A 12,935-nucleotide genomic window follows, 5' to 3' on the forward strand; every position below is an offset into this window, starting at 1 on the left:
CAGGCACTATCAGTGATACCTAGGGAATCATGGGGCGATGTTGCTAGGCGCTCTTACCATGATTCGATGGGCAAGTCGGAAATTGTTGTTTCGAGTCACAAGGAGTTGTGAGCCCACGGCTAGCTGTATCCCTGAACCATTGAGGGTCACACAGAGTAATGGATTTTTAATCCCCGTTGAGATAGTTAAATTTAAAGAGTTAAATTTAATGAACAAAGAAGTTGGACTTCTTAATTAAGAGTAGAGGAGTAAGATTTCCTAAAATGACATAGGGATGGGCATTTTTGGAAATCACTTAATTCGGATTCAAAAAAATTTATCTTGACTTTAAAAGGTGCAGAAATGGTTTCTGTGCACATTGGTGAAATCGGTTTATCAATCGGAGTCATGATGAATTTTATATTAATTTCTGAACATGCGGGCTTTGCTTGTCGGGCTTGAACTTATGACTAATGGGCCCTTAGCTGTTAGCGGCCTACATTATAAATAAGTTATTGCAGTACAGAAATTACATACAACAGGTCACAATTTTCGAAAACCTAGTTATTTTCTCTCTAAAGTGGCCCCCCCCCCTACCTCTCTACTCGGAAAAATCCAACCTGTGAATTTTGAATTACAGTCTGGTTTAACGGATTAAATTCGTTAATTCTCTTCGTAGAAACTTTTGATAGATTTTTTAGTGCAATCTATCAGAGGGATTAAATCTCTGTTCGTGGACCTGATTGAAGAACAGTTCGTCCATCAGTTCCTGGGAGATACAACAAGTGCAGAGCAATCTGTTGGTGTCCATAATCTCGATTCGAGATTGGAGGTAAAAATTTATAATTGTTATTTAATTTTTACACACACAATTTAATCGTAAAGTTTTGATACACATTATGGAATCGTTCCATATAAAATTTTTAAACTTCCGCTGCACCGGGTATCAATTCTGATTGATCTGATCGCCGCGTTCTCCAACAGTGGTATCAGAGCCAGGTTGCTCAGATCAAGCGATTAAATTAATCGATTGTACAAAAATTTTTAAGCCTCGGTTTTTTGAAACAAAATAAATATTTTAAAAATAAATTTTTTTTTTCCAGGCAAAACCCGGGATCGCTGCCCTAGGGGCAGCCGGGCTGCCCGGCCCGAGCCCTTTGGGGCTCGGGCAGCCCGGGAACGTCTCGGGCGGCCCGCGAAAAATTATTTTTAATTTTTAAATTAAAATTTTAATATGTTAAAATTATATTTTTGGTCCGATCGAAAATTTTAAAATTGATTTTTGGATAAATTTGAATTTTTGAAAAATTTAAATATTTTATCCGTTAAATTGAATTTTGAAATTAATTATTTTTGGTACAATTGATGATAAGATATGATCTTATGGATATATTGAGTAAAATATGATTTTATGTATAAAATTGGATTTTATAGATAAAATATGATTTTATTTGATAGAAAGATAAAATATGATTTTGTATGTAAAATAAGATTTTATATATGGAATATGATTTTATCCTTTTAAATTTAAATTGCCATTGCATGTTATCCAATAAATTAATTTTGAATTAAATGTTATTGGATAAGGATGATCGATTGCCATGACCAATTTTGTAGGTGTATGTTAGGAATTTACATTTGTTTTTATTGTTGTTGGATTTATTAATGAGCCTGGTTTATGGCCCAATATGAATTGTCATATGTAATAAAAGTGGGCTTGGTTTATGGCCCGTTCCCACCCCTTTAAAATGTATCCCCTACTTGTCATTGTTATTTATTGTAAATACATTAGATTTAGTGGGAGATGAAGATTTGAAGATGGAGGTGGGCCCAGCAGACAATAAAGACAGAATAAATGTAAATTGGAAGCTCAATGTAATAAGATTGCATTGCATACTGCATATTACCTAGGATTGGACTAAGACTCGTGATTGGCAACCACGGGTCGATTAGAAATGGAATCGATCATCCTATATAATATGTGATATTATTGTTGTATGCATGTTTTAGACAAAATTGTGCGAATCCAACAAGCATACAAAAATTTTAAAATGATGAGACAAATTTTCAAAATTAAAATCCCTCATTTTAAATATGATTTAAAATTGATATCAAAATAAATAAAGGAAATTTAAATTTGTTTAAATGTTCCTACCTTCCATCAACGATCAATGTATGAGATGCTACCCGCGGATACGGTCCGGCTCATATTATTGGGGGGGGCCATTCGTCGGAAAGCTGTACATTGGATCAACACATGTTGTAAGTTGGGTGGAACTCCCATGGGATCGGCTCATATTATTGGGGGATCCACATGGCGACCGTCCATCACAACTTAATATTGATGGGTCATCTTGACATGTCACAATAAACGGCGTCATATTATTGGGCCCTTATTGGACATGAGGTAAAAACGTGGAGGTTGCTTTGGAAGCAATTGGGCTCTACCTTTTGAAAATTATGGTTGGCTGATATTATTCGGGACCATAGTTTGTCAATTGGACTCCATGTTCTCACTAAGGAAATAGTTTCCCGTTTTCACTAGAGGGTAGTGGAATCGTTAAAATAGTGGGAGTGAGATTCATAAAATAAATTTCGCCTATTTTATGTCTTACTAAATTAATTAAACAATCACTGATATTTGTCTGTTTCTTTTCAGTATTTCATAAAGATGAATTCGCGTAATCCACTCTTCTCGATCCTCGAACAAAATAAATTGACTGGCGCAAACTATACGGAATGGTTCCGTAAGTTGAAGATTGTCTTGACTTCGGAGAAGATGCTCTACGTGTTAGAAAAATCTCCTCCGAAGGAAGCACCAGCTGACATAAGTCCGGAAGAGTTAGCCAAACTTGATACATGGTGGGACCATGATATCAAGGCCAAATGCTATATGCAAACCTCGATGTCTGATGAACTCCAAAGGTGATTTGAGGATACCGTGAATGCTGCTGACATTCACATACAACTCAAGGAACTTTTTGGGGCACAATCGAGGGCTGAAAGGTTCGCTACTGTAAAGGAGCTAATGACGTGTCGCATGCGTGAAGGGACTTCGGTCCGTGATCATGGGGTACGAGTGATTTGGCTCATACAGAAGTTGGTAACCCTTGATTTGGTGTTGGAGCATGAACTCAACGTGGACTTACTACTTCTATCTCTTACTTCTTCGTTTGACGGATTTGTGGTGAATTTCAATATGAACAAGATAGAGGCCTCCCTTGAAGAGATGGTTAATATGCTTGTGACATATGAATCCACTTTAAATAAGGATAAACCGGCTTTCTTGGTGGGCTCCTCTTCTTCTGCTAAGAAGGGGCCAAGTACAAAGGGTAAGAAACGTTCTGCCCCACCCAAGAAAATCGAACCCGAGAAGAAGTACAAGGCAAAGGCTTCAAACATGGAAAAGTCCAAGGATGTTTGCCATTACTGCAAGAAGCCCGGTCATTGGAAGCGTAACTGCAAGGAATATCTAGAGCAGTTGCGAACTGCGAAGGGTATGTTCTATATTGAAATAAATGTTTCACTTAATACTACTTCTTGGGTATTGGATACCGGATGTGGATCTCACATTTGCAATGATTTGCAGGTGATGACAAGAAGTCGCAGGCTTAGAATGGGTGAGACCCAGCTGAGGCTCGGAAATGGTTCCAGAGTTGAAGCTAAAGCTGTGGGAGATATTTATTTAATTTTACAGAACGGTTTTAAGTTACTTTTGAGAGATGTTTTATTTGTTCCGGATTTGATTAAAAACATTATTTCTGTTTCTATGCTTGATAGAGATGGTTATTCTTGCAATTTTGTGAATGGGATTTGCAATATTTACAAGAATGAATGTTTGATTGGAAATAGACAACTTGAAAATGATCTATATAACTTAAAACTAAAAGACGTTCCAATAAATTATGTTGATAAACCGGCAACAACAAACAAAAGGAAAATCGATAGCCAAAACCCGGAAAACCTTTGGTATGCTAGGTTAGGTCATATTTTCTCAAGGAGGATGAACAAGCTAGTGGGAGAGGGCATGTTTGATATGTCTGATATTAACTCTCTACCTACTTGTGAATCCTGCCTGAAAGGAAAAATGACTAAATCTCCTTTTAAGGGGAAACCTGAGCGTAGTCAAAATCTGTTGGATTTGATCCATACAGATGTTTGTGGTCCATTTAGAGTTGGTACTCAATATGGCCACACCTACTTCATTACCTTTACTGATGATTATTCTAGGTATGGGTATTTATATTTAATGAAATATAAGTCTGAAGCATTTGAAAAGTTCAAAGAATTCAAGGCTGAAGTAGAAAACAAGCTAGGTAAAAGTATTAAAGCACTTCAATCAGATCGAGGTGGAGAATACTTGAGTACCGAGTTTTTGGACTATCTGAAAGAGAATGGGATTCTCTCTCAGTGGACTCCTCCTATGACACCACAGCTGAATGGTGTATCGGAGCGCCGTAATCGAACTTTGTTGGACATGGTTCGATCCATGATGAGCTTCACTGAGCTTCCACCTTCGTTTTGGGGCTACGCGCTTGAAACGGCGGTGTTGTTGTTGAAAAACGTCCACACTAAAGCAGTGGAAAAAACACCATACGAGTTATGGAATGGCAAAGCTCCTAAGTATTTGTACTTGAGGATTTGGGGATGTCCTGCTTACGTGAAGCAGACAGTGGTAGATAAGTTGGATAGTCGATCCACCTTATGTTATTTTGTAGGGTATCCGAAGAATTCAATCGGATATTATTTCTATCATCCTACTGAAACAAAGGTGTTTGTTTCAAGGAATGCCACCTTCTTGGAGAAGGAGTTCTTATTGGATAAGAAAGGCGAGATGATGGAACTCGAAGAAATTCGAGAAGAACCCGAAATACAAAATAACGATCCTACACCTCAGGAACCATTGATAGACACGCCTGTACCTAGAAGATCCGAGAGGACTTCTAGACCTCCTATTCGATATGGTCTTCTTCTTGAAGGGGATCAAGATGAACCCGACGTTGGATGTGATCCAAGAAACTTCAAGGAAGCAATTTCTGATGCGGATTCAAATATATGGCTTGAAGCTATGCAGTCGGAAATAGATTCAATGCATACAAACCAAGTTTGGTCTTTAGTAGATCCTCTTGATGGAATTGTTCCAATAGGGTGTAAATGGATCTACAAGAGAAATCTTGGGCCTGATGGTAAGGTATTGACCTACAAGGCGCGATTGGTGGCGAAAGGTTATACTCAAAGACAAGGAGTTGACTATGATGAAACCTTTTCACCAGTTGCAATGTTCAAGTCCATAAGAATCCTTATTGCCATAGCTACTTGGTATGACTATGAGATATGGCAAATGGATGTGAAGACTGCTTTTCTTAATGGAGACATTAAGGAAGAAATCTATATGAAGCAGCCTGAGGGGTACACATCCATGGGAAGCGAGCATAAGGTATGCAAGCTTCAGAGATCAATTTATGGTCTAAAAGAAGCATCAAGAAGTTGGAACCAGAAATTTGATGAAACAATAAAGGATTTTGGTTTCATCAAGAACCCGGAGGAATCATGCGTGTACAAGAAAGTAGTTAAGGATGCTGTGACATTCTTAGTACTTTATGTTGATGACATCCTACTCATTGGGAATGACGTAGGGATGTTGCAGTCAACAAAAATATGGTTATCAGGTAGATTCTCGATGAAGGATTTGGGTGAGGCATCCTATATTCTAGGGATACAGATCTATAGAGATAGATCTAAGAGAATGATAGGACTCACTCAATCAACCTACATCGACACCATATTGAAACGGTTTTCAATGGATGGGTCCAAGAGAGGACATCTACCGATGTGTCATGGAGTTTCTCTATCCAAGTCTATGTGTCCCAAGACTGATGAAGAGATAGAGAAAATGACACATGTACCATATGCGTCAGCCATAGGTAGTATCATGTATGGGATGATATCTACCAGACCGGATGTAACATTTTCTCTGAGTGTCACGAGCAGATATCAAGCTAATCCCGGTCAAATGCATTGGAAAGCCGTGAAGGACATTCTTAAGTACTTACGAAGGACTAAGAATATGTTCATGGTATATGGAGGAAGAGAACTAAAATTGGAAGGCTATACCGACTCTAGCTTCCAAAGTGACGTGGATGACTCGAAGTCAACCTCTGGATTTGTGTTCATGCTCAATGGCGGTGATGTCTCTTGGAAGAGTTCCAAGAAGGACACCACAGCGGATTTCACCACTGAGGCAGAATACATTGCAGCATCAGCTGCTGCTAAAGAGGCCGTTTGGATGAGGAATTTCGTCCAAGAGTTGGGCGTCATTCCTAAAGTTGTTGGTCCAGTCCCGGTGTACTGTGACAACACGGGTGCCGTTGCTCAGGCAAATGAACCAAGGTCTCATCAAAGATCCAAACACGTACTGAGGAAATACCACATCATCTGGTAGATTGTGGAAAGAGGAGACATAACTGTCGAAAGAGTGGCCTCTGCAGACAATATCGCTGATCCACTTACTAAGCCCTTGACAGGACCATTATTTGACAAACATCGCGAAGCAATGGGTCTACGTAGTATGACTAGTTGGGTTTAGGGCAAGTGGGAGATTGAAAGAGTGGGTGCCCGATGAGCCAACTTGTGGCTAAGGGCTTTGATGACTCTTTGTATAAACAATCTTTTGTTTAATATAATTTACACTTTTATTTATGGCAATGACTTTATCTTTCTTCATATTGTTATATTGTTATATACTATTGTTGTTTTGAGAAAGACCTTGAATATACTATAGTGTATGTAAGATGTGGTAGAACAGGGAGATGTCTATCATCAAACACATCTTATAGTCACTGTATATTCTAAACTGTTCCTAGTCGATTGAGCCGTCCGATAATAAGGATAAGGATCGCTCGAGTTTGAGACTAGCATTTGCGATGCAGAGTACCACGTTTCATTGGTAGGGAACATAGAGATGTTCGAAGCATGAAAATGTATATTCATATGATGAATGATCGAACTACCCTATCCGGACTTTCCAAGTGGTTATCACTTATCGAGTGGATAAAGTCCGCGGTTTTGGTTGTACACCATTAGTCCTTACTACTTGAAATATCATTGAGACTCTATATGCTAGTACTGTGCTTTGACTCGTTTACCGACTCTATTGGGGTCATCAGGTGTCGGGATTGGGTACAGTTAAAACAGATATAGGAGTCGATGCTTTGTTGTCAAGGATTCACCACATACTTGCGAGTGTGGATATCCTATGCGATCTGAGGAGATATTAGTGTGACGAATCTCTAGCCAGAGTACATGATGCGTTTTAAGAAATGGTTTCTTAGTAACACATGCGATGTCACTATTTGATCTTCAGGATGTATTGCATAGTTATCGAATCTCGAACGACTCTCGATTTACCAATGGTTGTTGATTCGATCGGGATATATGGATGAAGGGACCGTACTGTACGCTAACCAAAATCTATTGTTTCTTGCAGGCACTATCAGTGATACCTAGGGAATCATGGGGCGATGTTTCTAGGCGCTCTTACCATGATTCGATGGGCAAGTCGGAAATTGTTGTTCCGAGTCACAAGGAGTTGTGAGCCCACGGCTAGCTGTATCCCTGAACCATTGAGGGTCACACAGAGTAATGGATTTTTAATCCCCGTTGAGATAGTTAAATTTGAAGAGTTAAATTTAATGAACAAAGAAGTTGGACTTCTTAATTAAGAGTAGAGGAGTAAGATTTCCTAAAATGACATAGGGATGGGCATTTTTGGAAATCACTGAATTCGGATTCAGAAAAAATTATCTTTACTTTAAAAGGTGCAGAAATGGTTTCTGTGCACATTGGTGAAATCGGTTTATCAATCGGAGTCATGATGAATTTTATATTAATTTCTGAACATGCGGGCTTTGCTTGTCAGGCTTGAACTTATGACTAATGGGCCCTAAGCTGTTAGCGGCCTACATTATAAATAAGTTATTGCAGTACAGAAACTACATACAACAGGTCACAATTTTTGAAAACCTAGTTATTTTCTCTCTAAAGTGGCCGCCCCCCCTACCTCTCTACTCGGGAAAATCCAGCCTGTGAATTTTGAATTACAGTCTGGTTTAACGGATCAAATTCGTTAATTCTCTTCGTAGAAACTTCTGATAGATTTTCTATTGCAATCTATCAGAGGGATTAAATCTCTGTTCGTGGACCTGATTGAAGAACAGTTCGTCCATCAGTTCCTGGGAGATACAACAAGAGTAGAGCAATCTGTTGGTGTCCATAATCTCGATTCGAGATTGGAGGTAAAAATTTATAATTGTTATTTAATTTTTACACACACAATTTAATCGTAAAGTTTTGATACCCATTATGGAATCGTTCCATATAAAATTTTTAATCTTCCGCTGCACCGGGTATCAATTCTGATTGATCTGATCGCCGCGTTCTCCAACAGTAGTTGCTTCACAAATCTGATGATTCAAACAATTATGGATTTAAATTCTAATTTAACGGTAGATTGTACGGAAGAATTATCAGGTGATCAATCTAATAATCAAACACACAAGAATGAAATAAATCAGAACAACTCTTGATACTCAAATTGAATTAAACACTAAAAAACTGAATCTCAAAAATATAATAAAATCAAGGGTTTCGCCTTCCTTAACCAAGTACAAAAACTAAGAAAGAGTTGAAGAAGAAACTAAATCTAAGAATTGGAAAGATAAAACCTAGCCGCCAGAGCGTTCTTCACGTTCCAAGCCGTTCAATTTCCTATATTTTCAAATTCTGATATTTAAAGTATAGAGTCCTTCCCAAGAAAGTTTCCTATTTAAAATATAAACTCCAGACTATTCGTCTCGCGTGCTCGATCTGACGAGTTGGGCGGATCGAGAGCAAAAAAAAACTCCAACTTACTTTCTCGATTTTTCAATAGGCGCGCTAGGGCGCACGAGTTTGCAGGATCGAGCACGACTTTTTTCCATCGAGCAGCGATTTTGAAAAATTCATATCCGAAGATCTAGCTGTCGGATTGAGCTGAAATTTGGACATCTGCTTTAAAACCATCTTGAGCTTTATTCTGAACCGTGGAGATCAGATTTGAATTTTTCTAAAGATAAAAATGATTTTCTGACCATTGTTGCTTCGTAATTCTTCTCTTATCTGGCTCTTTCCTTCCATCTTTAGCTCCATTTCTTCTGTTTTCCTATATCAAATCACATACAATGATAAGGAACTATAACATGAATTGAATCAATAAAAATACAACTAATCATCACAAATTAACTCAATAAAACATAGGAAAATACCATCACATCAAACTCCCCCCTACTTAAACCTTGCTCGCCCTAGAGCAACACAAAACATAAAAACAAATGAATGATGAAATCACAGCCTCAAACAAGTTTTCAAATACAAAACAAAATTATGAATACTCTCTATTTTCCATAATACACTATCAGTCTAGCGTGAAACATGTGTGTGTGTGTCATGTTATTCCAGGTACATGAAACTTCAAAAGAGTTAGTTTTAAGATTGTTCGCCAACCTATGACAAATCAGTGTGAGTATCCCCATCAAGAGCCCTTTCCACCCAACAATCTTCAAACAAAAACACAACTCTCTTGAGATAAAATTACACACTTCCGGATTTTTCACCCGGTATTGCTTTAGCCCCAATAATTACCCGCAAACTTAGCTATAACTAAGACAGGATTAGAATTTCAATCCCCTCGTCTATAGCCCGAATGGAGCATCAACCTCATTTAATCCACATACTTATCCTTGAATTTAATAATTTAGGATTAGGATTTCAATCCTTTCTAGGCCCGGATGGAGTTGTAAAATATTTTTTCTCTAGGTGCTCCCAAGATCGTTTATGCCAAGTAAAAAAAAATCATCAAGTTTCAACAAAACACTATTAGGCTGCACAAACACCTATTTTCGTGCAATGGTCCAACAGACACAAACATCATCTAATGCATCACTACAGTTCACTGGTCAAACATGTGTGTTTAAAATTATTCACTACTCAACCTCAAGTTTCTCATATCCAATCAAGAGTAAAAATTTTCAGCAGAAATAATTTTACAAAACTTCATCGTCATAGGCTAGTGAATTTCATCAGTGATATTCATTGCTAACTATGAGCTCTAAAATTTTTCAAAAATACGGCTAAATGCTCTAACTGACTGGCTAAGTCCTACGGCTAAATGCTCCAACTAACTGACTAAGTCCTCTCCCCCATACTTAGAATCTTACATTGTCCCCAATGTAAGTAAAAAAGCAAAATAAAAACAAAAACTAAAGAAAAACAAATAAAAGATATGGAAGAAAATACTCCCCTTGGGTTGCCTCCCAAGCAGCACTTGTTTTTTTGTCTTCAGCTTGACCCTCAAAAGCACTGCTCAAAGAGCGGCTGACGCCCAAAATAAGTGTCATATGACAACACAAATGGGTATTTGTTCCATGTGCCCTCAAGCTTGGCTAGATGTATACAGTTCAAGCTCGTCACCTCCACAACACTCCAAAGTAGCTGATAAACATGGGAAGAGAACATCTGTGCGGGCTCTCGGAAGCTAACATCTTTTGAAACTTGTACTAGTGGAAAGGAAATATCTTGGGGATGTGTGTATGATAATACTATCGATGAGCTCATATCGATAGACTCTTGAACTCCGTCATCCTCAAACTTGAGTGGTAACATATTTCCATCATACAAAATTTCTTCCAGAACATCTTCCGACTGCGGTTCAATAAGAAGAAAAGACTCAAACACCCCTAAATCTTCAGCATGATTTGATTCGCACTCCCAATCCTGGTTCTCTGAGTCATCATCATCGAATCAAATCAGGTTGGTCACTGCTTGAGTATCTTGCTTCACTTCATGTTCTTGGTGTTCCTGGGGAATTGATCTCTTGATATTCTCTATGTGCTCCATAAGGTGACATCTAGAATTTTTTAGATCTTCTATAACTTCCTCAGTCGATGCCACAAGCTTGCTCATTTTATCCTCTAGTGGATGTAAGATCAACTTCAAACAACTTCCCTCCTCCTTTTGAAGCTCAAATGGTTGGTCTGTAAAATCCGGGTATTGAGATTGCGAATACCGGTAATAGTCAAACTCTGCCATATCATCCAACAGGCGTCTCATGGTATCATCATCTCGGCAAAATATTGATACACCGATTGTGAAAGCTCCAACAATTACCCATCTTCTTGTCACTGCATCCAAACCATTATGAAAATATGTAAGGAGAGAATCGTTAGAAAAATCATGATACCGGAATATGGTTTCCAAATCTTTGAATCTCTTCCATGCTGCATAGAATGGTTCTCCGTGTTTCTGGGTAAAACTTGTGAATACTTGTCGATTTTTTTTTTCCGGGCAAAACCCGGGATCGCTGCCCGGCCCGAGCCCTTTGGGGCTCGGGCAGCCCGGGAACGTCTCGGGCGGCCCGCGAAAAATTATTTTTAATTTTTAAATTAAAATTTTAATATGTTAAAATTCTATTTTTGGTCCGATCGAAAATTTTAAAATTGATTTTTGGATAAATTTGAATTTTTGAAAAATTTAAATATTTTATCCGTTAAATTGAATTTTGAAATTAATTATTTTTGGTACAATTGATGATAAGATATGATCTTATGGATATATTGAGTAAAATATGATTTTATGTATAAAATTGGATTTTATAGATAAAATATGATTTTATTTGATAGAAAGATAAAATATGATTTTGTATGTAAAATAAGATTTTATATATGGAATATGATTTTATCCTTTTAAATTTAAATTGCCATTGCATGTTATCCAATAAATTAATTTTGAATTAAATGTTATTGGATAAGGATGATCGATTGCCATGACCAATTTTGTAGGTGTATGTTAGGAATTTACATTTGTTTTTATTGTTGTTGGATTTATTAATGGGCCTGGTTTATGGCCCAATATGAATTGTCATATGTAATAAAAGTGGGCTTGGTTTATGACCCGTTCCCACCCCTTTAAAATGTATCCCCTACTTGTCATTGTTATTTATTGTAAATACATTAGATTTAGTGGGAGATGAAGATTTGAAGATGGAGGTGGGCCCAGCAGACAATAAAGACAGAATAAATGTAAATTGGAAGCTCAATGTAATAAGATTGTATTGCATACTGCATATTACCTAGGATTGGACTAAGACTCGTGATTGGCAACCACGGGTCGATTAGAAATGGAATCGATCATCCTATATAATATGTGATATTATTGTTGTATGCATGTTTTAGACAAAATTGTGCGAATCCAACAAGCATACAAAAATTTTAAAATGATGAGACAAATTTTCAAAATTAAAATCCCTCATTTTAAATATGATTTAAAATTGATATAAAGATAAATAAAGGAAATTTAAATTTGTTTAAATGTTCCTACCTTCCATCAACGATCAATGTATGAGATGCTACCCGCGGATACGGTCCGGCTCATATTATTGGGGGGGGGGGGGGCCATTCGTCGGAAAGCTGTACATTGGATCGACACATGTTGTAAGTTGGGTGGAACTCCCATGGGATCGGCTCATATTATTGGGGGATCCACATGGCGACCGTCCATCACAACTTAATATTGATGGGTCATCTTGACATGTCACAATAAACGGCGTCATATTATTGGGCCCTTATTGGACATGAGGTAAAAACGTGGAGGTTGCTTTGGAAGCAATTGGGCTCTACCTTTTGAAAATTATGGTTGGCTGATATTATTCGGGACCATAGTTTGTCAATTGGACTCCATGTTCTCACTAAGGAAATAGTTTCCCGTTTTCACTAGAGGGTAGTGGAATCGTTAAAATAGTGGGAGTGAGATTCATAAAATAAATTTCGCCTATTTTATGTCTTACTAAATTAATTAAACAATCACTGATATTTGTCTTTTTCTTTTCAGTATTTCATAAAGATGAATTCGCATAATCCACTCTT

The 12,935-nt window shown here is 37.6% G+C and overlaps 1 non-coding gene across 1 annotated transcript; it reads left to right on the plus strand.

Annotated features, from left to right (window-relative positions):
• The first annotated feature begins 11,242 nt into the window (after window positions 1–11,242).
• On the plus strand, window positions 11,243–11,348 carry LOC140876785 (small nucleolar RNA R71). The gene has a single exon (XR_012149018.1). It is a non-coding gene; the product is annotated as a small nucleolar RNA R71 (small nucleolar RNA).
• Window positions 11,349–12,935: the final 1,587 nt, after the last annotated feature.

The sequence above is a fragment of the Henckelia pumila genome, chromosome 1 (assembly GCF_033568475.1).
Source record: "Henckelia pumila isolate YLH828 chromosome 1, ASM3356847v2, whole genome shotgun sequence".
NCBI lineage: Eukaryota > Viridiplantae > Streptophyta > Magnoliopsida > Lamiales > Gesneriaceae > Henckelia > Henckelia pumila.